The following is a 24,162-nucleotide window of genomic DNA, read 5'->3' as shown; positions in this document are numbered from 1 at the left end:
AGAAACGTCATTCGCTCCTGGATGTTCAGCTCTGGAAGCAGAGTTCAAACGTTCCTTTCCTACTCTGCTCTGCTCAGCCAGCTCCAGACTCAACAGATGTTGGATTCAAATGCACTTTCAGGTTGGAAAGTGAGAGAGAGCAATGTGTGTGTCACTCTTGCAAAGCTCACTGGGTGCTGAAGATGGCGAGAGAGATCTTTCACTGCAGGCTCTTTGGCTGTGGGAGCAGAGTTCAAACGTTCGTTTCCTAAGCTGCTCTGCTCAGCCAGCTCCAGGCTCCGCAGATGTTGAATACAAATGCCCTTTGAGGTAGGGATGTAAGGAGAGACAGCAATGTGTGTGTCACCCTTGCAAAGCTCACTGCGTGCTGAACATGCCCAGCTACACCATTCACTCCTGGTTCTTTACCTGTGGGAACCGAGAACAAACGTTCGTGCTTTACTTTGCTGTGCTCAGCCGGCACCAGGCACGAGAGATGTTGTATTCAAATGCACTTTGAGGTAGGAAAGTGAGGAGAGAGAGCAATGAGTGTGTCATCCTTGCAAAGCCCACTATGTGCTGAACATGCCCAGCAAAATCTTTCCCTCCTGCCTCTTTTCCTGGGGGAGCAGAATTCAAATTTTCGTGCTTTACTCTGCTGTGCTCAGAGAGCACCAGGCAGAAGAGATGTTGGATTCAAATGCAATTTAAGGTTGGAAAGTGAGGAGAGACAGCAATGTGTGTGTCATCCTTGCAAAGCCCACTGTGTGCTTAACGTGCCCAGCAACATCTTTCACCCCTGGTTCTTTTCCTGTGGGAGAAGAGTTCAAACGTTCGTGCTTTACTCTGCCGTGCTCTGAGAGCACCAGGCACCAGAGAGGTTGGATTCAAATGCACATTGAGGTAGGAAAGTGAGTAGTGACAGCAAAGTGTGTGCCACTTTTGCAAAGCTCACTGGGTGCTGAAGATGGCGAGAGAGATCTTTCACTGCAGGCTCTTTGGCTGTGGGAGCAGAGCTCAAACGTTCGTTTCCTAAGCTGCTCTGCTCAGCCAGCTCCAGGCTCCGCAGATGTTGAATACAAATGCCCTTTGAGGTAGGGATGTAAGGAGAGACAGCAATGTGTGTGTCACCCTTGCAAAGCTCACTGCGTGCTGAACATGCCCAGCTACACCATTCACTCCTGGTTCTTTACCTGTGGGAACCGAGATCAAACGTTCGTGCTTTACTTTGCTGTGCTCAGCCGGCACCAGGCACGAGAGATGTTGTATTCAAATGCACTTTGAGGTAGGAAAGTGAGGAGAGAGAGCAATGAGTGTGTCATCCTTGCAAAGCCCACTATGTGCTGAACATGCCCAGCAACATCTTTCCCTCCTGCCTCTTTTCCTGGGGGAGCAGAATTCAAATTTTCGTGCTTTACTCTGCTGTGCTCAGAGAGCACCAGGCAGAAGAGATGTTGGATTCAAATGCAATTTAAGGTAGGAAAGTGAGGAGAGACAGCAATGTGTGTGTCATCCTTGCAAAGCTCACTGTGTGCTTAACGTGCCCAGCAACATCTTTCACCCCTGGTTCTTTTCCTGTGGGAGAAGAGTTCAAACGTTCGTGCTTTACTCTGTTGTGCTCAGAGAGCACCAGGCACCAGAGAGGTTGGATTCAAATGCACTTTGAGTTAGGAAAGTGAGGAGTGACAGCAATGTGTGTGTCACCCTTGCAAAGCTCACTGGGTGCTGAAGATGGCGAGAGAGATCTTTCAGTCCGGGCTCTTTGGCTGTGGGAGCAGAGTTCAAACGTTCGTTTCCTAAGCTGCTCTGCTCAGCCAGCTCCAGGCTCCGCAGATGTTGAATACAAATGCACTTTGAGGTAGGGATGTAAGGAGAGACAGCAATGTGTGTGTCATCCTTGCAAAGCCCATTGTGTGCTGAACGTGCCCAACAACATCTTTCACCCCTGGTTCTTTACCTGTGGCAGAAGAGTTCAAACGTTCGTGCTTTACTTTGCTGAGCTCAGAGAGCACCAGGCAGAAGAGATGTTTGATTCAAATGCACTTTGAGGCAGGAAAGTGAGGAGAGACAGCAAAGAGTGAGTTATCCTAGCAAAGCCATCTGCGTGCTGAACATGCCCAGCTACACCATTCACTCCTGGTTCTTTACCTGTGGGAACCGAGATCAAACGTTCGTGCTTTACTTTGCTGTGCTCAGCCGGCACCAGGCACGAGAGATGTTGTATTCAAATGCACTTTGAGGTAGGAAAGTGAGGAGAGAGAGCAATGAGTGTGTCATCCTTGCAAAGCCCACTATGTGCTGAACATGCCCAGCAACATCTTTCCCTCCTGCCTCTTTTCCTGGGGGAGCAGAATTCAAATTTTCGTGCTTTACTCTGCTGTGCTCAGAGAGCACCAGGCAGAAGAGATGTTGGATTCAAATGCAATTTAAGGTAGGAAAGTGAGGAGAGACAGCAATGTGTGTGTCATCCTTGCAAAGCTCACTGTGTGCTTAACGTGCCCAGCAACATCTTTCACCCCTGGTTCTTTTCCTGTGGGAGAAGAGTTCAAACGTTCGTGCTTTACTCTGTTGTGCTCAGAGAGCACCAGGCACCAGAGAGGTTGGATTCAAATGCACTTTGAGTTAGGAAAGTGAGGAGTGACAGCAATGTGTGTGTCACCCTTGCAAAGCTCACTGGGTGCTGAAGATGGCGAGAGAGATCTTTCAGTCCGGGCTCTTTGGCTGTGGGAGCAGAGTTCAAACGTTCGTTTCCTAAGCTGCTCTGCTCAGCCAGCTCCAGGCTCCGCAGATGTTGAATACAAATGCACTTTGAGGTAGGGATGTAAGGAGAGACAGCAATGTGTGTGTCATCCTTGCAAAGCCCATTGTGTGCTGAACGTGCCCAACAACATCTTTCACCCCTGGTTCTTTACCTGTGGCAGAAGAGTTCAAACGTTCGTGCTTTACTCTGCTGTGCTCAGAGAGCACCAGGCACCAAAGAATTTTGATTCAAAAGCACTTTGAGGTAGGAAAGTGAGGAGAGAGAGCAATGTGAGTGTCACCTTTGCAAAGCTCACTGGGTGCTGAAGGCGCCCAGCCACGACTTTCACTCCTGCCTCTTTAGGTCTGGGAGCAGAGTTCAAACGTTCGTGCTTTACTCTGCTATGCACAGCAGACACCAGGCACCGGAGATGATTGTTTCAAATGCACTTTAAGGTAGAAAGAGAGGAGAGACAGCAATGTGTATGCCACCATTGCAAAGCTTACTGTGTGCTGAAGCCGCCCAGAAACGTCATTCGCTCCTGGATGTTCAGCTCTGGAAGCAGAGTTCAAACGTTCCTTTCCTACTCTGCTCTGCTCAGCCAGCTCCAGACTCAACAGATGTTGGATTCAAATGCACTTTCAGGTTGGAAAGTGAGAGAGAGCAATGTGTGTGTCACTCTTGCAAAGCTCACTGGGTGCTGAAGATGGCGAGAGAGATCTTTCACTGCAGGCTCTTTGGCTGTGGGAGCAGAGTTCAAACGTTCGTTTCCTAAGCTGCTCTGCTCAGCCAGCTCCAGACTCCACAGATGTTGGATTCAAATGCACTTTGAGGTAGGAAAGTGAGGAGAGACAGCAATGTGTGTGTCACCCTTGCAAAGCTCACTGCGTGCTGAACATGCCCAGCTACACCTTTCACTCCTGGTTCTTTACCTGTGGGAACAGAGATCAAACGTTCGTGCTTTACTTTGCTGAGCTCAGAGAGCACCAGGCAGAAGAGATGTTTGATTCAAATGCACTTTGAGGCAGGAAAGTGAGGAGAGACAGCAAAGAGTGAGTTATCCTAGCAAAGCCATCTGCGTGCTGAACATGCCCAGCTACACCATTCACTCCTGGTTCTTTACCTGTGGGAACCGAGATCAAGCGTTCGTGCTTTACTTTGCTGTGCTCAGCCGGCACCAGGCACGAGAGATGTTGTATTCAAATGCACTTTGAGGTAGGAAAGTGAGGAGAGAGAGCAATGAGTGTGTCATCCTTGCAAAGCCCACTATGTGCTGAACATGCCCAGCAACATCTTTCCCTCCTGCCTCTTTTCCTGGGGGAGCAGAATTCAAATTTTCGTGCTTTACTCTGCTGTGCTCAGAGAGCACCAGGCAGAAGAGATGTTGGATTCAAATGCAATTTAAGGTAGGAAAGTGAGGAGAGACAGCAATGTGTGTGTCATCCTTGCAAAGCCCACTGTGTGCTTAACGTGCCCAGCAACATCTTTCACCCCTGGTTCTTTTCCTGTGGGAGAAGAGTTCAAACGTTCGTGCTTTACTCTGCCGTGCTCAGAGAGCACCAGGCACCAGAGAGGTTGGATTCAAATGCACATTGATGTAGGAAAGTGAGTAGTGACAGCAAAGTGTGTGCCACTTTTGCAAAGCTCACTGGGTGCTGAAGATGGCGAGAGAGATCTTTCACTCCGGGCTCTTTGGCTGTGGGAGCAGAGCTCAAACGTTCGTTTCCTAAGCTGCTCTGCTCAGCCAGCTCCAGGCTCCGCAGATGTTGAATACAAATGCACTTTGAGGTAGGGATGTAAGGAGAGACAGCAATGTGTGTGTCATCCTTGCAAAGCCCATTGTGTGCTGAACGTGCCCAACAACATCTTTCACCCCTGGTTCTTTACCTGTGGCAGAAGAGTTCAAACGTTCGTGCTTTACTTTGCTGAGCTCAGAGAGCACCAGGCAGAAGAGATGTTTGATTCAAATGCACTTTGTGGCAGGAAAGTGAGGAGAGACAGCAAAGAGTGAGTTATCCTAGCAAAGCCATCTGCGTGCTGAACATGCCCAGCTACACCATTCACTCCTGCTTCTTTACCTGTGGGAACCGAGATCAAACGTTCGTGCTTTACTTTGCTGTGCTCAGCCGGCACCAGGCACGAGAGATGTTGTATTCAAATGCACTTTGAGGTAGGAAAGTGAGGAGAGAGAGCAATGAGTGTGTCATCCTTGCAAAGCCCACTGTGTGCTTAACGTGCCCAGCAACATCTTTCACCCCTGGTTCTTTTCCTGTGGGAGAAGAGTTCGAACGTTCGTGCTTTACTCTGCTGTGCTCTGAGAGCACCAGGCACCAGAGAGGTTGGATTCAAATGCACATTGAGGTAGGAAAGTGAGTAGTGACAGCAAAGTGTGTGCCACTTTTGCAAAGCTCACTGGGTGCTGAAGATGGCGAGAGAGATCTTTCACTACGGGCTCTTTGGCTGTGGGAGCAGAGTTCAAACGTTCGTTTCCTAAGCTGCTCTGCTCAGCCAGCTCCAGGCTCCGCAGATGTTGAATACAAATGCCCTTTGAGGTAGGGATGTAAGGAGAGACAGCAATGTGTGTGTCACCCTTGCAAAGCTCACTGCGTGCTGAACATGCCCAGCTACACCATTCACTCCTGGTTCTTTACCTGTGGGAACCGAGAACAAACGTTCGTGCTTTACTTTGCTGTGCTCAGCCGGCACCAGGCACGAGAGATGTTGTATTCAAATGCACTTTGAGGTAGGAAAGTGAGGAGAGAGAGCAATGAGTGTGTCATCCTTGCAAAGCCCACTATGTGCTGAACATGCCCAGCAACATCTTTCCCTCCTGCCTCTTTTCCTGGGGGTGCAGAATTCAAATTTTCGTGCTTTACTCTGCTGTGCTCAGAGAGCACCAGGCAGAAGAGATGTTGGATTCAAATGCACTTTGAGGCAGGAAAGTGAGGAGAGACAGCAAAGAGTGAGTTATCCTAGCAAAGCCATCTGCGTGCTGAACATGCCCAGCTACACCATTCACTCCTGGTTCTTTACCTGTGGGAACCGAGATCAAACGTTCGTGCTTTACTTTGCTGTGCTCAGCCGGCACCAGGCACGAGAGATGTTGTATTCAAATGCACTTTGAGGTAGGAAAGTGAGGAGAGAGAGCAATGAGTGTGTCATCCTTGCAAAGCCCACTATGTGCTGAACATGCCCAGCAACATCTTTCCCTCCTGCCTCTTTTCCTGGGGGAGCAGAATTCAAATTTTCGTGCTTTACTCTGCTGTGCTCAGAGAGCACCAGGCAGAAGAGATGTTGGATTCAAATGCAATTTAAGGTAGGAAAGTGAGGAGAGACAGCAATGTGTGTGTCATCCTTGCAAAGCCCACTGTGTGCTTAACGTGCCCAGCAACATCTTTCACCCCTGGTTCTTTTCCTGTGGGAGAAGAGTTCAAACGTTCGTGCTTTACTCTGCCGTGCTCTGAGAGCACCAGGCACCAGAGAGGTTGGATTCAAATGCACATTGATGTAGGAAAGTGAGTAGTGACAGCAAAGTGTGTGCCACTTTTGCAAAGCTCACTGGGTGCTGAAGATGGCGAGAGAGATCTTTCACTCCGGGCTCTTTGGCTGTGGGAGCAGAGCTCAAACGTTCGTTTCCTAAGCTGCTCTGCTCAGCCAGCTCCAGGCTCCGCAGATGTTGAATACAAATGCACTTTGAGGTAGGGATGTAAGGAGAGACAGCAATGTGTGTGTCATCCTTGCAAAGCCCATTGTGTGCTGAACGTGCCCAACAACATCTTTCACCCCTGGTTCTTTACCTGTGGCAGAAGAGTTCAAACGTTCGTGCTTTACTCTGCTGTGCTCAGAGAGCACCAGGCACCAAAGAATTTTGATTCAAAAGCACTTTGAGGTAGGAAAGTGAGGAGAGAGAGCAATGTGAGTGTCACCTTTGCAAAGCTCACTGGGTGCTGAAGGCGCCCAGCCACGACTTTCACTCCTGCCTCTTTAGGTCTGGGAGCAGAGTTCAAACGTTCGTGCTTTACTCTGCTATGCACAGCAGACACCAGGCACCGGAGATGATTGTTTCAAATGCACTTTAAGGTAGAAAGAGAGGAGAGACAGCAATGTGTATGCCACCATTGCAAAGCTTACTGTGTGCTGAAGCCGCCCAGAAACGTCATTCGCTCCTGGATGTTCAGCTCTGGAAGCAGAGTTCAAACGTTCCTTTCCTACTCTGCTCTGCTCAGCCAGCTCCAGACTCAACAGATGTTGGATTCAAATGCACTTTCAGGTTGGAAAGTGAGAGAGAGCAATGTGTGTGTCACTCTTGCAAAGCTCACTGGGTGCTGAAGATGGCGAGAGAGATCTTTCACTGCAGGCTCTGTGGCTGTGGGAGCAGAGATCAAACGTTCGTTTCCTAAGCTGCTCTGCTCAGCCAGCTCCAGACTCCACAGATGTTGGATTCAAATGCACTTTGAGGTAGGAAAGTGAGGAGAGACAGCAATGTGTGTGTCACCCTTGCAAAGCTCACTGCGTGCTGAACATGCCCAGCTACACCTTTCACTCCTGGTTCTTTACCTGTGGGAACAGAGATCAAACGTTCGTGCTTTACTTTGCTGAGCTCAGAGAGCACCAGGCAGAAGAGATGTTTGATTCAAATGCACTTTGAGGCAGGAAAGTGAGGAGAGACAGCAAAGAGTGAGTTATCCTAGCAAAGCCATCTGCGTGCTGAACATGCCCAGCTACACCATTCACTCCTGGTTCTTTACCTGTGGGAACCGAGATCAAGCGTTCGTGCTTTACTTTGCTGTGCTCAGCCGGCACCAGGCACGAGAGATGTTGTATTCAAATGCACTTTGAGGTAGGAAAGTGAGGAGAGAGAGCAATGAGTGTGTCATCCTTGCAAAGCCCACTATGTGCTGAACATGCCCAGCAACATCTTTCCCTCCTGCCTCTTTTCCTGGGGGAGCAGAATTCAAATTTTCGTGCTTTACTCTGCTGTGCTCAGAGAGCACCAGGCAGAAGAGATGTTGGATTCAAATGCAATTTAAGGTAGGAAAGTGAGGAGAGACAGCAATGTGTGTGTCATCCTTGCAAAGCTCACTGTGTGCTTAACGTGCCCAGCAACATCTTTCACCCCTGGTTCTTTTCCTGTGGGAGAAGAGTTCAAACGTTCGTGCTTTACTCTGTTGTGCTCAGAGAGCACCAGGCACCAGAGAGGTTGGATTCAAATGCACTTTGAGTTAGGAAAGTGAGGAGTGACAGCAATGTGTGTGTCACCCTTGCAAAGCTCACTGGGTGCTGAAGATGGCGAGAGAGATCTTTCAGTCCGGGCTCTTTGGCTGTGGGAGCAGAGTTCAAACGTTCGTTTCCTATGCTGCTCTGCTCAGCCAGCTCCAGGCTCCGCAGATGTTGAATACAAATGCACTTTGAGGTAGGCATGTAAGGAGAGACAGCAATGTGTGTGTCATCCTTGCAAAGTCCATTGTGTGCTGAACGTGCCCAACAACATCTTTCACCCCTGGTTCTTTACCTGTGGCAGAAGAGTTCAAACGTTCGTGCTTTACTTTGCTGAGCTCAGAGAGCACCAGGCAGAAGAGATGTTTGATTCAAATGCACTTTGAGGCAGGAAAGTGAGGAGAGACAGCAAAGAGTGAGTTATCCTAGCAAAGCCATCTGCGTGCTGAACATGCCCAGCTACACCATTCACTCCTGGTTCTTTACCTGTGGGAACCGAGATCAAACGTTCGTGCTTTACTTTGCTGTGCTCAGCCGGCACCAGGCACGAGAGATGTTGTATTCAAATGCACTTTGAGGTAGGAAAGTGAGGAGAGAGAGCAATGAGTGTGTCATCCTTGCAAAGCCCACTATGTGCTGAACATGCCCAGCAACATCTTTCCCTCCTGCCTCTTTTCCTGGGGGAGCAGAATTCAAATTTTCGTGCTTTACTCTGCTGTGCTCAGAGAGCACCAGGCAGAAGAGATGTTGGATTCAAATGCAATTTAAGGTAGGAAAGTGAGGAGAGACAGCAATGTGTGTGTCATCCTTGCAAAGCCCACTGTGTGCTTAACGTGCCCAGCAACATCTTTCACCCTGGTTCTTTTCCTGTGGGAGAAGAGTTCAAACGTTCGTGCTTTACTCTGCCGTGCTCTGAGAGCACCAGGCACCAGAGAGGTTGGATTCAAATGCACATTGATGTAGGAAAGTGAGTAGTGACAGCAAAGTGTGTGCCACTTTTGCAAAGCTCACTGGGTGCTGAAGATGGCGAGAGAGATCTTTCACTGCAGGCTCTTTGGCTGTGGGAGCAGAGCTCAAACGTTCGTTTCCTAAGCTGCTCTGCTCAGCCAGCTCCAGGCTCCGCAGATGTTGAATACAAATGCACTTTGAGGTAGGGATGTAAGGAGAGACAGCAATGTGTGTGTCATCCTTGCAAAGCCCATTGTGTGCTGAACGTGCCCAACAACATCTTTCACCCCTGGTTCTTTACCTGTGGCAGAAGAGTTCAAACGTTCGTGCTTTACTTTGCTGAGCTCAGAGAGCACCAGGCAGAAGAGATGTTTGATTCAAATGCACTTTGTGGCAGGAAAGTGAGGAGAGACAGCAAAGAGTGAGTTATCCTAGCAAAGCCATCTGCGTGCTGAACATGCCCAGCTACACCATTCACTCCTGCTTCTTTACCTGTGGGAACCGAGATCAAACGTTCGTGCTTTACTTTGCTGTGCTCAGCCGGCACCAGGCACGAGAGATGTTGTATTCAAATGCACTTTGAGGTAGGAAAGTGAGGAGAGAGAGCAATGAGTGTGTCATCCTTGCAAAGCCCACTGTGTGCTTAACGTGCCCAGCAACATCTTTCACCCCTGGTTCTTTTCCTGTGGGAGAAGAGTTCGAACGTTCGTGCTTTACTCTGCTGTGCTCTGAGAGCACCAGGCACCAGAGAGGTTGGATTCAAATGCACATTGAGGTAGGAAAGTGAGTAGTGACAGCAAAGTGTGTGCCACTTTTGCAAAGCTCACTGGGTGCTGAAGATGGCGAGAGAGATCTTTCACTACGGGCTCTTTGGCTGTGGGAGCAGAGTTCAAACGTTCGTTTCCTAAGCTGCTCTGCTCAGCCAGCTCCAGGCTCCGCAGATGTTGAATACAAATGCCCTTTGAGGTAGGGATGTAAGGAGAGACAGCAATGTGTGTGTCACCCTTGCAAAGCTCACTGCGTGCTGAACATGCCCAGCTACACCATTCACTCCTGGTTCTTTACCTGTGGGAACCGAGAACAAACGTTCGTGCTTTACTTTGCTGTGCTCAGCCGGCACCAGGCACGAGAGATGTTGTATTCAAATGCACTTTGAGGTAGGAAAGTGAGGAGAGAGAGCAATGAGTGTGTCATCCTTGCAAAGCCCACTATGTGCTGAACATGCCCAGCAACATCTTTCCCTCCTGCCTCTTTTCCTGGGGGAGCAGAATTCAAATTTTCGTGCTTTACTCTGCTGTGCTCAGAGAGCACCGGGCAGAAGAGATGTTGGATTCAAATGCAATTTAAGGTAGGAAAGTGAGGAGAGACAGCAATGTGTGTGTCATCCTTGCAAAGCTCACTGTGTGCTTAACGTGCCCAGCAACATCTTTCACCCCTGGTTCTTTTCCTGTGGGAGAAGAGTTCAAACGTTCGTGCTTTACTCTGTTGTGCTCAGAGAGCACCAGGCACCAGAGAGGTTGGATTCAAATGCACTTTGAGTTAGGAAAGTGAGGAGTGACAGCAATGTGTGTGTCACCCTTGCAAAGCTCACTGGGTGCTGAAGATGGCGAGAGAGATCTTTCAGTCCGTGCTCTTTGGCTGTGGGAGCAGAGTTCAAACGTTCGTTTCCTAAGCTGCTCTGCTCAGCCAGCTCCAGGCTCCGCAGATGTTGAATACAAATGCACTTTGAGGTAGGGATGTAAGGAGAGACAGCAATGTGTGTGTCATCCTTGCAAAGCCCATTGTGTGCTGAACGTGCCCAACAACATCTTTCACCCCTGGTTCTTTACCTGTGGCAGAAGAGTTCAAACGTTCGTGCTTTACTCTGCTGTGCTCAGAGAGCACCAGGCACCAAAGAATTTTGATTCAAAAGCACTTTGAGGTAGGAAAGTGAGGAGAGAGAGCAATGTGAGTGTCACCTTTGCAAAGCTCACTGGGTGCTGAAGGCGCCCAGCCACGACTTTCACTCCTGCCTCTTTAGGTCTGGGAGCAGAGTTCAAACGTTCGTGCTTTACTCTGCTATGCACAGCAGACACCAGGCACCGGAGATGATTGTTTCAAATGCACTTTAAGGTAGAAAGAGAGGAGAGACAGCAATGTGTATGCCACCATTGCAAAGCTTACTGTGTGCTGAAGCCGCCCAGAAACGTCATTCGCTCCTGGATGTTCAGCTCTGGAAGCAGAGTTCAAACGTTCCTTTCCTACTCTGCTCTGCTCAGCCAGCTCCAGACTCAACAGATGTTGGATTCAAATGCACTTTCAGGTTGGAAAGTGAGAGAGAGAAATGTGTGTGTCACTCTTGCAAAGCTCACTGGGTGCTGAAGATGGCGAGAGAGATCTTTCACTGCAGGCTCTTTGGCTGTGGGAGCAGAGTTCAAACGTTCGTTTCCTAAGCTGCTCTGCTCAGCCAGCTCCAGACTCCACAGATGTTGGATTCAAATGCACTTTGAGGTAGGAAAGTGAGGAGAGACAGCAATGTGTGTGTCACCCTTGCAAAGCTCACTGCGTGCTGAACATGCCCAGCTACACCTTTCACTCCTGGTTCTTTACCTGTGGGAACAGAGATCAAACGTTCGTGCTTTACTTTGCTGAGCTCAGAGAGCACCAGGCAGAAGAGATGTTTGATTCAAATGCACTTTGAGGCAGGAAAGTGAGGAGAGACAGCAAAGAGTGAGTTATCCTAGCAAAGCCATCTGCGTGCTGAACATGCCCAGCTACACCATTCACTCCTGGTTCTTTACCTGTGGGAACCGAGATCAAGCGTTCGTGCTTTACTTTGCTGTGCTCAGCCGGCACCAGGCACGAGAGATGTTGTATTCAAATGCACTTTGAGGTAGGAAAGTGAGGAGAGAGAGCAATGAGTGTGTCATCCTTGCAAAGCCCACTATGTGCTGAACATGCCCAGCAACATCTTTCCCTCCTGCCTCTTTTCCTGGGGGAGCAGAATTCAAATTTTCGTGCTTTACTCTGCTGTGCTCAGAGAGCACCAGGCAGAAGAGATGTTGGATTCAAATGCAATTTAAGGTAGGAAAGTGAGGAGAGACAGCAATGTGTGTGTCATCCTTGCAAAGCCCACTGTGTGCTTAACGTGCCCAGCAACATCTTTCACCCCTGGTTCTTTTCCTGTGGGAGAAGAGTTCAAACGTTCGTGCTTTACTCTGTTGTGCTCAGAGAGCACCAGGCACCAGAGAGGTTGGATTCAAATGCACTTTGAGTTAGGAAAGTGAGGAGTGACAGCAATGTGTGTGTCACCCTTGCAAAGCTCACTGGGTGCTGAAGATGGCGAGAGAGATCTTTCAGTCCGGGCTCTTTGGCTGTGGGAGCAGAGTTCAAACGTTCGTTTCCTATGCTGCTCTGCTCAGCCAGCTCCAGGCTCCGCAGATGTTGAATACAAATGCACTTTGAGGTAGGCATGTAAGGAGAGACAGCAATGTGTGTGTCATCCTTGCAAAGTCCATTGTGTGCTGAACGTGCCCAACAACATCTTTCACCCCTGGTTCTTTACCTGTGGCAGAAGAGTTCAAACGTTCGTGCTTTACTTTGCTGAGCTCAGAGAGCACCAGGCAGAAGAGATGTTTGATTCAAATGCACTTTGAGGCAGGAAAGTGAGGAGAGACAGCAAAGAGTGAGTTATCCTAGCAAAGCCATCTGCGTGCTGAACATGCCCAGCTACACCATTCACTCCTGGTTCTTTACCTGTGGGAACCGAGATCAAACGTTCGTGCTTTACTTTGCTGTGCTCAGCCGGCACCAGGCACGAGAGATGTTGTATTCAAATGCACTTTGAGGTAGGAAAGTGAGGAGAGAGAGCAATGAGTGTGTCATCCTTGCAAAGCCCACTATGTGCTGAACATGCCCAGCAACATCTTTCCCTCCTGCCTCTTTTCCTGGGGGAGCAGAATTCAAATTTTCGTGCTTTACTCTGCTGTGCTCAGAGAGCACCAGGCAGAAGAGATGTTGGATTCAAATGCAATTTAAGGTAGGAAAGTGAGGAGAGACAGCAATGTGTGTGTCATCCTTGCAAAGCCCACTGTGTGCTTAACGTGCCCAGCAACATCTTTCACCCTGGTTCATTTCCTGTGGGAGAAGAGTTCAAACGTTCGTGCTTTACTCTGCCGTGCTCTGAGAGCACCAGGCACCAGAGAGGTTGGATTCAAATGCACATTGATGTAGGAAAGTGAGTAGTGACAGCAAAGTGTGTGCCACTTTTGCAAAGCTCACTGGGTGCTGAAGATGGCGAGAGAGATCTTTCACTGCAGGCTCTTTGGCTGTGGGAGCAGAGCTCAAACGTTCGTTTCCTAAGCTGCTCTGCTCAGCCAGCTCCAGGCTCCGCAGATGTTGAATACAAATGCACTTTGAGGTAGGGATGTAAGGAGAGACAGCAATGTGTGTGTCATCCTTGCAAAGCCCATTGTGTGCTGAACGTGCCCAACAACATCTTTCACCCCTGGTTCTTTACCTGTGGCAGAAGAGTTCAAACGTTCGTGCTTTACTTTGCTGAGCTCAGAGAGCACCAGGCAGAAGAGATGTTTGATTCAAATGCACTTTGTGGCAGGAAAGTGAGGAGAGACAGCAAAGAGTGAGTTATCCTAGCAAAGCCATCTGCGTGCTGAACATGCCCAGCTACACCATTCACTCCTGCTTCTTTACCTGTGGGAACCGAGATCAAACGTTCGTGCTTTACTTTGCTGTGCTCAGCCGGCACCAGGCACGAGAGATGTTGTATTCAAATGCACTTTGAGGTAGGAAAGTGAGGAGAGAGAGCAATGAGTGTGTCATCCTTGCAAAGCCCACTGTGTGCTTAACGTGCCCAGCAACATCTTTCACCCCTGGTTCTTTTCCTGTGGGAGAAGAGTTCGAACGTTCGTGCTTTACTCTGCTGTGCTCTGAGAGCACCAGGCACCAGAGAGGTTGGATTCAAATGCACATTGAGGTAGGAAAGTGAGTAGTGACAGCAAAGTGTGTGCCACTTTTGCAAAGCTCACTGGGTGCTGAAGATGGCGAGAGAGATCTTTCACTACGGGCTCTTTGGCTGTGGGAGCAGAGTTCAAACGTTCGTTTCCTAAGCTGCTCTGCTCAGCCAGCTCCAGGCTCCGCAGATGTTGAATACAAATGCCCTTTGAGGTAGGGATGTAAGGAGAGACAGCAATGTGTGTGTCACCCTTGCAAAGCTCACTGCGTGCTGAACATGCCCAGCTACACCATTCACTCCTGGTTCTTTACCTGTGGGAACCGAGAACAAACGTTCGTGCTTTACTTTGCTGTGCTCAGCCGGCACCAGGCACGAGAGATGTTGTATTCAAATGCACTTTGAGGTAGGAAAGTGAGGAGAGAGAGCAATGAGTGTGTCATCCTTGCAAAGCCCACTATGTGCTGAACATGCCCAGCAACATCTTTCCCTCCTGCCTCTTTTCCTGGGGGAGCAGAATTCAAATTTTCGTGCTTTACTCTGCTGTGCTCAGAGAGCACCGGGCAGAAGAGATGTTGGATTCAAATGCAATTTAAGGTAGGAAAGTGAGGAGAGACAGCAATGTGTGTGTCATCCTTGCAAAGCTCACTGTGTGCTTAACGTGCCCAGCAACATCTTTCACCCCTGGTTCTTTTCCTGTGGGAGAAGAGTTCAAACGTTCGTGCTTTACTCTGTTGTGCTCAGAGAGCACCAGGCACCAGAGAGGTTGGATTCAAATGCACTTTGAGTTAGGAAAGTGAGGAGTGACAGCAATGTGTGTGTCACCCTTGCAAAGCTCACTGGGTGCTGAAGATGGCGAGAGAGATCTTTCAGTCCGTGCTCTTTGGCTGTGGGAGCAGAGTTCAAACGTTCGTTTCCTAAGCTGCTCTGCTCAGCCAGCTCCAGGCTCCGCAGATGTTGAATACAAATGCACTTTGAGGTAGGGATGTAAGGAGAGACAGCAATGTGTGTGTCATCCTTGCAAAGCCCATTGTGTGCTGAACGTGCCCAACAACATCTTTCACCCCTGGTTCTTTACCTGTGGCAGAAGAGTTCAAACGTTCGTGCTTTACTCTGCTGTGCTCAGAGAGCACCAGGCACCAAAGAATTTTGATTCAAAAGCACTTTGAGGTAGGAAAGTGAGGAGAGAGAGCAATGTGAGTGTCACCTTTGCAAAGCTCACTGGGTGCTGAAGGCGCCCAGCCACGACTTTCACTCCTGCCTCTTTAGGTCTGGGAGCAGAGTTCAAACGTTCGTGCTTTACTCTGCTATGCACAGCAGACACCAGGCACCGGAGATGATTGTTTCAAATGCACTTTAAGGTAGAAAGAGAGGAGAGACAGCAATGTGTATGCCACCATTGCAAAGCTTACTGTGTGCTGAAGCCGCCCAGAAACGTCATTCGCTCCTGGATGTTCAGCTCTGGAAGCAGAGTTCAAACGTTCCTTTCCTACTCTGCTCTGCTCAGCCAGCTCCAGACTCAACAGATGTTGGATTCAAATGCACTTTCAGGTTGGAAAGTGAGAGAGAGAAATGTGTGTGTCACTCTTGCAAAGCTCACTGGGTGCTGAAGATGGCGAGAGAGATCTTTCACTGCAGGCTCTTTGGCTGTGGGAGCAGAGTTCAAACGTTCGTTTCCTAAGCTGCTCTGCTCAGCCAGCTCCAGACTCCACAGATGTTGGATTCAAATGCACTTTGAGGTAGGAAAGTGAGGAGAGACAGCAATGTGTGTGTCACCCTTGCAAAGCTCACTGCGTGCTGAACATGCCCAGCTACACCTTTCACTCCTGGTTCTTTACCTGTGGGAACAGAGATCAAACGTTCGTGCTTTACTTTGCTGAGCTCAGAGAGCACCAGGCAGAAGAGATGTTTGATTCAAATGCACTTTGAGGCAGGAAAGTGAGGAGAGACAGCAAAGAGTGAGTTATCCTAGCAAAGCCATCTGCGTGCTGAACATGCCCAGCTACACCATTCACTCCTGGTTCTTTACCTGTGGGAACCGAGATCAAGCGTTCGTGCTTTACTTTGCTGTGCTCAGCCGGCACCAGGCACGAGAGATGTTGTATTCAAATGCACTTTGAGGTAGGAAAGTGAGGAGAGAGAGCAATGAGTGTGTCATCCTTGCAAAGCCCACTATGTGCTGAACATGCCCAGCAACATCTTTCCCTCCTGCCTCTTTTCCTGGGGGAGCAGAATTCAAATTTTCGTGCTTTACTCTGCTGTGCTCAGAGAGCACCAGGCAGAAGAGATGTTGGATTCAAATGCAATTTAAGGTAGGAAAGTGAGGAGAGACAGCAATGTGTGTGTCATCCTTGCAAAGCCCACTGTGTGCTTAACGTGCCCAGCAACATCTTTCACCCCTGGTTCTTTTCCTGTGGGAGAAGAGTTCAAACGTTCGTGCTTTACTCTGTTGTGCTCAGAGAGCACCAGGCACCAGAGAGGTTGGATTCAAATGCACTTTGAGTTAGGAAAGTGAGGAGTGACAGCAATGTGTGTGTCACCCTTGCAAAGCTCACTGGGTGCTGAAGATGGCGAGAGAGATCTTTCAGTCCGTGCTCTTTGGCTGTGGGAGCAGAGTTCAAACGTTCGTTTCCTAAGCTGCTCTGCTCAGCCAGCTCCAGGCTCCGCAGATGTTGAATACAAATGCACTTTGAGGTAGGGATGTAAGGAGAGACAGCAATGTGTGTGTCATCCTTGCAAAGCCCATTGTGTGCTGAACGTGCCCAACAACATCTTTCACCCCTGGTTCTTTACCTGTGGCAGAAGAGTTCAAACGTTCGTGCTTTACTCTGCTGTGCTCAGAGAGCACCAGGCACCAAAGAATTTTGATTCAAAAGCACTTTGAGGTAGGAAAGTGAGGAGAGAGAGCAATGTGAGTGTCACCTTTGCAAAGCTCACTGGGTGCTGAAGGCGCCCAGCCACGACTTTCACTCCTGCCTCTTTAGGTCTGGGAGCAGAGTTCAAACGTTCGTGCTTTACTCTGCTATGCACAGCAGACACCAGGCACCGGAGATGATTGTTTCAAATGCACTTTAAGGTAGAAAGAGAGGAGAGACAGCAATGTGTATGCCACCATTGCAAAGCTTACTGTGTGCTGAAGCCGCCCAGAAACGTCATTCGCTCCTGGATGTTCAGCTCTGGAAGCAGAGTTCAAACGTTCCTTTCCTACTCTGCTCTGCTCAGCCAGCTCCAGACTCAACAGATGTTGGATTCAAATGCACTTTCAGGTTGGAAAGTGAGAGAGAGCAATGTGTGTGTCACTCTTGCAAAGCTCACTGGGTGCTGAAGATGGCGAGAGAGATCTTTCACTGCAGGCTCTTTGGCTGTGGGAGCAGAGTTCAAACGTTCGTTTCCTAAGCTGCTCTGCTCAGCCAGCTCCAGGCTCCGCAGATGTTGAATACAAATGCCCTTTGAGGTAGGGATGTAAGGAGAGACAGCAATGTGTGTGTCACCCTTGCAAAGCTCACTGCGTGCTGAACATGCCCAGCTACACCATTCACTCCTGGTTCTTTACCTGTGGGAACCGAGAACAAACGTTCGTGCTTTACTTTGCTGTGCTCAGCCGGCACCAGGCACGAGAGATGTTGTATTCAAATGCACTTTGAGGTAGGAAAGTGAGGAGAGAGAGCAATGAGTGTGTCATCCTTGCAAAGCCCACTATGTGCTGAACATGCCCAGCAAAATCTTTCCCTCCTGCCTCTTTTCCTGGGGGAGCAGAATTCAAATTTTCGTGCTTTACTCTGCTGTGCTCAGAGAGCACCAGGCAGAAGAGATGTTGGATTCAAATGCAATTTAAGGTTGGAAAGTGAGGAGAGACAGCAATGTGTGTGTCATCCTTGCAAAGCCCACTGTGTGCTTAACGTGCCCAGCAACATCTTTCACCCCTGGTTCTTTTCCTGTGGGAGAAGAGTTCAAACGTTCGTGCTTTACTCTGCCGTGCTCTGAGAGCACCAGGCACCAGAGAGGTTGGATTCAAATGCACATTGAGGTAGGAAAGTGAGTAGTGACAGCAAAGTGTGTGCCACTTTTGCAAAGCTCACTGGGTGCTGAAGATGGCGAGAGAGATCTTTCACTGCAGGCTCTTTGGCTGTGGGAGCAGAGCTCAAACGTTCGTTTCCTAAGCTGCTCTGCTCAGCCAGCTCCAGGCTCCGCAGATGTTGAATACAAATGCCCTTTGAGGTAGGGATGTAAGGAGAGACAGCAATGTGTGTGTCACCCTTGCAAAGCTCACTGCGTGCTGAACATGCCCAGCTACACCATTCACTCCTGGTTCTTTACCTGTGGGAACCGAGATCAAACGTTCGTGCTTTACTTTGCTGTGCTCAGCCGGCACCAGGCACGAGAGATGTTGTATTCAAATGCACTTTGAGGTAGGAAAGTGAGGAGAGAGAGCAATGAGTGTGTCATCCTTGCAAAGCCCACTATGTGCTGAACATGCCCAGCAACATCTTTCCCTCCTGCCTCTTTTCCTGGGGGAGCAGAATTCAAATTTTCGTGCTTTACTCTGCTGTGCTCAGAGAGCACCAGGCAGAAGAGATGTTGGATTCAAATGCAATTTAAGGTAGGAAAGTGAGGAGAGACAGCAATGTGTGTGTCATCCTTGCAAAGCTCACTGTGTGCTTAACGTGCCCAGCAACATCTTTCACCCCTGGTTCTTTTCCTGTGGGAGAAGAGTTCAAACGTTCGTGCTTTACTCTGTTGTGCTCAGAGAGCACCAGGCACCAGAGAGGTTGGATTCAAATGCACTTTGAGTTAGGAAAGTGAGGAGTGACAGCAATGTGTGTGTCACCCTTGCAAAGCTCACTGGGTGCTGAAGATGGCGAGAGAGATCTTTCAGTCCGTGCTCTTTGGCTGTGGGAGCAGAGTTCAAACGTTCGTTTCCTAAGCTGCTCTGCTCAGCCAGCTCCAGGCTCCGCAGATGTTGAATACAAATGCACTTTGAGGTAGGGATGTAAGGAGAGACAGCAATGTGTGTGTCATCCTTGCAAAGCCCATTGTGTGCTGAACGTGCCCAACAACATCTTTCACCCCTGGTTCTTTACCTGTGGCAGAAGAGTTCAAACGTTCGTGCTTTACTTTGCTGAGCTCAGAGAGCACCAGGCAGAAGAGATGTTTGATTCAAATGCACTTTGAGGCAGGAAAGTGAGGAGAGACAGCAAAGAGTGAGTTATCCTAGCAAAGCCATCTGCGTGCTGAACATGCCCAGCTACACCATTCACTCCTGGTTCTTTACCTGTGGGAACCGAGATCAAACGTTCGTGCTTTACTTTGCTGTGCTCAGCCGGCACCAGGCACGAGAGATGTTGTATTCAAATGCACTTTGAGGTAGGAAAGTGAGGAGAGAGAGCAATGAGTGTGTCATCCTTGCAAAGCCCACTATGTGCTGAACATGCCCAGCAACATCTTTCCCTCCTGCCTCTTTTCCTGGGGGAGCAGAATTCAAATTTTCGTGCTTTACTCTGCTGTGCTCAGAGAGCACCAGGCAGAAGAGATGTTGGATTCAAATGCAATTTAAGGTAGGAAAGTGAGGAGAGACAGCAATGTGTGTGTCATCCTTGCAAAGCTCACTGTGTGCTTAACGTGCCCAGCAACATCTTTCACCCCTGGTTCTTTTCCTGTGGGAGAAGAGTTCAAACGTTCGTGCTTTACTCTGTTGTGCTCAGAGAGCACCAGGCACCAGAGAGGTTGGATTCAAATGCACTTTGAGTTAGGAAAGTGAGGAGTGACAGCAATGTGTGTGTCACCCTTGCAAAGCTCACTGGGTGCTGAAGATGGCGAGAGAGATCTTTCAGTCCGGGCTCTTTGGCTGTGGGAGCAGAGTTCAAACGTTCGTTTCCTAAGCTGCTCTGCTCAGCCAGCTCCAGGCTCCGCAGATGTTGAATACAAATGCACTTTGAGGTAGGGATGTAAGGAGAGACAGCAATGTGTGTGTCATCCTTGCAAAGCCCATTGTGTGCTGAACGTGCCCAACAACATCTTTCACCCCTGGTTCTTTACCTGTGGCAGAAGAGTTCAAACGTTCGTGCTTTACTCTGCTGTGCTCAGAGAGCACCAGGCACCAAAGAATTTTGATTCAAAAGCACTTTGAGGTAGGAAAGTGAGGAGAGAGAGCAATGTGAGTGTCACCTTTGCAAAGCTCACTGGGTGCTGAAGGCGCCCAGCCACGACTTTCACTCCTGCCTCTTTAGGTCTGGGAGCAGAGTTCAAACGTTCGTGCTTTACTCTGCTATGCACAGCAGACACCAGGCACCGGAGATGATTGTTTCAAATGCACTTTAAGGTAGAAAGAGAGGAGAGACAGCAATGTGTATGCCACCATTGCAAAGCTTACTGTGTGCTGAAGCCGCCCAGAAACGTCATTCGCTCCTGGATGTTCAGCTCTGGAAGCAGAGTTCAAACGTTCCTTTCCTACTCTGCTCTGCTCAGCCAGCTCCAGACTCAACAGATGTTGGATTCAAATGCACTTTCAGGTTGGAAAGTGAGAGAGAGCAATGTGTGTGTCACTCTTGCAAAGCTCACTGGGTGCTGAAGATGGCGAGAGAGATCTTTCACTGCAGGCTCTTTGGCTGTGGGAGCAGAGTTCAAACGTTCGTTTCCTAAGCTGCTCTGCTCAGCCAGCTCCAGGCTCCGCAGATGTTGAATACAAATGCCCTTTGAGGTAGGGATGTAAGGAGAGACAGCAATGTGTGTGTCACCCTTGCAAAGCTCACTGCGTGCTGAACATGCCCAGCTACACCATTCACTCCTGGTTCTTTACCTGTGGGAACCGAGAACAAACGTTCGTGCTTTACTTTGCTGTGCTCAGCCGGCACCAGGCACGAGAGATGTTGTATTCAAATGCACTTTGAGGTAGGAAAGTGAGGAGAGAGAGCAATGAGTGTGTCATCCTTGCAAAGCCCACTATGTGCTGAACATGCCCAGCAAAATCTTTCCCTCCTGCCTCTTTTCCTGGGGGAGCAGAATTCAAATTTTCGTGCTTTACTCTGCTGTGCTCAGAGAGCACCAGGCAGAAGAGATGTTGGATTCAAATGCAATTTAAGGTTGGAAAGTGAGGAGAGACAGCAATGTGTGTGTCATCCTTGCAAAGCCCACTGTGTGCTTAACGTGCCCAGCAACATCTTTCACCCCTGGTTCTTTTCCTGTGGGAGAAGAGTTCAAACGTTCGTGCTTTACTCTGCCGTGCTCTGAGAGCACCAGGCACCAGAGAGGTTGGATTCAAATGCACATTGAGGTAGGAAAGTGAGTAGTGACAGCAAAGTGTGTGCCACTTTTGCAAAGCTCACTGGGTGCTGAAGATGGCGAGAGAGATCTTTCACTGCAGGCTCTTTGGCTGTGGGAGCAGAGCTCAAACGTTCGTTTCCTAAGCTGCTCTGCTCAGCCAGCTCCAGGCTCCGCAGATGTTGAATACAAATGCCCTTTGAGGTAGGGATGTAAGGAGAGACAGCAATGTGTGTGTCACCCTTGCAAAGCTCACTGCGTGCTGAACATGCCCAGCTACACCATTCACTCCTGGTTCTTTACCTGTGGGAACCGAGATCAAACGTTCGTGCTTTACTTTGCTGTGCTCAGCCGGCACCAGGCACGAGAGATGTTGTATTCAAATGCACTTTGAGGTAGGAAAGTGAGGAGAGAGAGCAATGAGTGTGTCATCCTTGCAAAGCCCACTATGTGCTGAACATGCCCAGCAACATCTTTCCCTCCTGCCTCTTTTCCTGGGGGAGCAGAATTCAAATTTTCGTGCTTTACTCTGCTGTGCTCAGAGAGCACCAGGCAGAAGAGATGTTGGATTCAAATGCAATTTAAGGTAGGAAAGTGAGGAGAGACAGCAATGTGTGTGTCATCCTTGCAAAGCTCACTGTGTGCTTAACGTGCCCAGCAACATCTTTCACCCCTGGTTCTTTTCCTGTGGGAGAAGAGTTCAAACGTTCGTGCTTTACTCTGTTGTGCTCAGAGAGCACCAGGCACCAGAGAGGTTGGATTCAAATGCACTTTGAGTTAGGAAAGTGAGGAGTGACAGCAATGTGTGTGTCACCCTTGCAAAGCTCACTGGGTGCTGAAGATGGCGAGAGAGATCTTTCAGTCCGTGCTCTTTGGCTGTGGGAGCAGAGTTCAAACGTTCGTTTCCTAAGCTGCTCTGCTCAGCCAGCTCCAGGCTCCGCAGATGTTGAATACAAATGCACTTTGAGGTAGGGATGTAAGGAGAGACAGCAATGTGTGTGTCATCCTTGCAAAGCCCATTGTGTGCTGAACGTGCCCAACAACATCTTTCACCCCTGGTTCTTTACCTGTGGCAGAAGAGTTCAAACGTTCGTGCTTTACTTTGCTGAGCTCAGAGAGCACCAGGCAGAAGAGATGTTTGATTCAAATGCACTTTGAGGCAGGAAAGTGAGGAGAGACAGCAAAGAGTGAGTTATCCTAGCAAAGCCATCTGCGTGCTGAACATGCCCAGCTACACCATTCACTCCTGGTTCTTTACCTGTGGGAACCGAGATCAAACGTTCGTGCTTTACTTTGCTGTGCTCAGCCGGCACCAGGCACGAGAGATGTTGTATTCAAATGCACTTTGAGGTAGGAAAGTGAGGAGAGAGAGCAATGAGTGTGTCATCCTTGCAAAGCCCACTATGTGCTGAACATGCCCAGCAACATCTTTCCCTCCTGCCTCTTTTCCTGGGGGAGCAGAATTCAAATTTTCGTGCTTTACTCTGCTGTGCTCAGAGAGCACCAGGCAGAAGAGATGTTGGATTCAAATGCAATTTAAGGTAGGAAAGTGAGGAGAGACAGCAATGTGTGTGTCATCCTTGCAAAGCTCACTGTGTGCTTAACGTGCCCAGCAACATCTTTCACCCCTGGTTCTTTTCCTGTGGGAGAAGAGTTCAAACGTTCGTGCTTTACTCTGTTGTGCTCAGAGAGCACCAGGCACCAGAGAGGTTGGATTCAAATGCACTTTGAGTTAGGAAAGTGAGGAGTGACAGCAATGTGTGTGTCACCCTTGCAAAGCTCACTGGGTGCTGAAGATGGCGAGAGAGATCTTTCAGTCCGGGCTCTTTGGCTGTGGGAGCAGAGTTCAAACGTTCGTTTCCTAAGCTGCTCTGCTCAGCCAGCTCCAGGCTCCGCAGATGTTGAATACAAATGCACTTTGAGGTAGGGATGTAAGGAGAGACAGCAATGTGTGTGTCATCCTTGCAAAGCCCATTGTGTGCTGAACGTGCCCAACAACATCTTTCACCCCTGGTTCTTTACCTGTGGCAGAAGAGTTCAAACGTTCGTGCTTTACTCTGCTGTGCTCAGAGAGCACCAGGCACCAAAGAATTTTGATTCAAAAGCACTTTGAGGTAGGAAAGTGAGGAGAGAGAGCAATGTGAGTGTCACCTTTGCAAAGCTCACTGGGTGCTGAAGGCGCCCAGCCACGACTTTCACTCCTGCCTCTTTAGGTCTGGGAGCAGAGTTCAAACGTTCGTGCTTTACTCTGCTATGCACAGCAGACACCAGGCACCGGAGATGATTGTTTCAAATGCACTTTAAGGTAGAAAGAGAGGAGAGACAGCAATGTGTATGCCACCATTGCAAAGCTTACTGTGTGCTGAAGCCGCCCAGAAACGTCATTCGCTCCTGGATGTTCAGCTCTGGAAGCAGAGTTCAAACGTTCCTTTCCTACTCTGCTCTGCTCAGCCAGCTCCAGACTCAACAGATGTTGGATTCAAATGCACTTTCAGGTTGGAAAGTGAGAGAGAGCAATGTGTGTGTCACTCTTGCAAAGCTCACTGGGTGCTGAAGATGGCGAGAGAGATCTTTCACTGCAGGCTCTTTGGCTGTGGGAGCAGAGTTCAAACGTTCGTTTCCTAAGCTGCTCTGCTCAGCCAGCTCCAGGCTCCGCAGATGTTGAATACAAATGCCCTTTGAGGTAGGGATGTAAGGAGAGACAGCAATGTGTGTGTCACCCTTGCAAAGCTCACTGCGTGCTGAACATGCCCAGCTACACCATTCACTCCTGGTTCTTTACCTGTGGGAACCGAGAACAAACGTTCGTGCTTTACTTTGCTGTGCTCAGCCGGCACCAGGCACGAGAGATGTTGTATTCAAATGCACTTTGAGGTAGGAAAGTGAGGAGAGAGAGCAATGAGTGTGTCATCCTTGCAAAGCCCACTATGTGCTGAACATGCCCAGCAAAATCTTTCCCTCCTGCCTCTTTTCCTGGGGGAGCAGAATTCAAATTTTCGTGCTTTACTCTGCTGTGCTCAGAGAGCACCAGGCAGAAGAGATGTTGGATTCAAATGCAATTTAAGGTTGGAAA

The sequence above is a fragment of the Lathamus discolor genome, chromosome 8 (genome assembly GCF_037157495.1).
Source record: "Lathamus discolor isolate bLatDis1 chromosome 8, bLatDis1.hap1, whole genome shotgun sequence".
Lineage (NCBI taxonomy): Eukaryota > Metazoa > Chordata > Aves > Psittaciformes > Psittacidae > Lathamus > Lathamus discolor.
Note: the sequence above shows the minus strand (reverse complement) of the source record.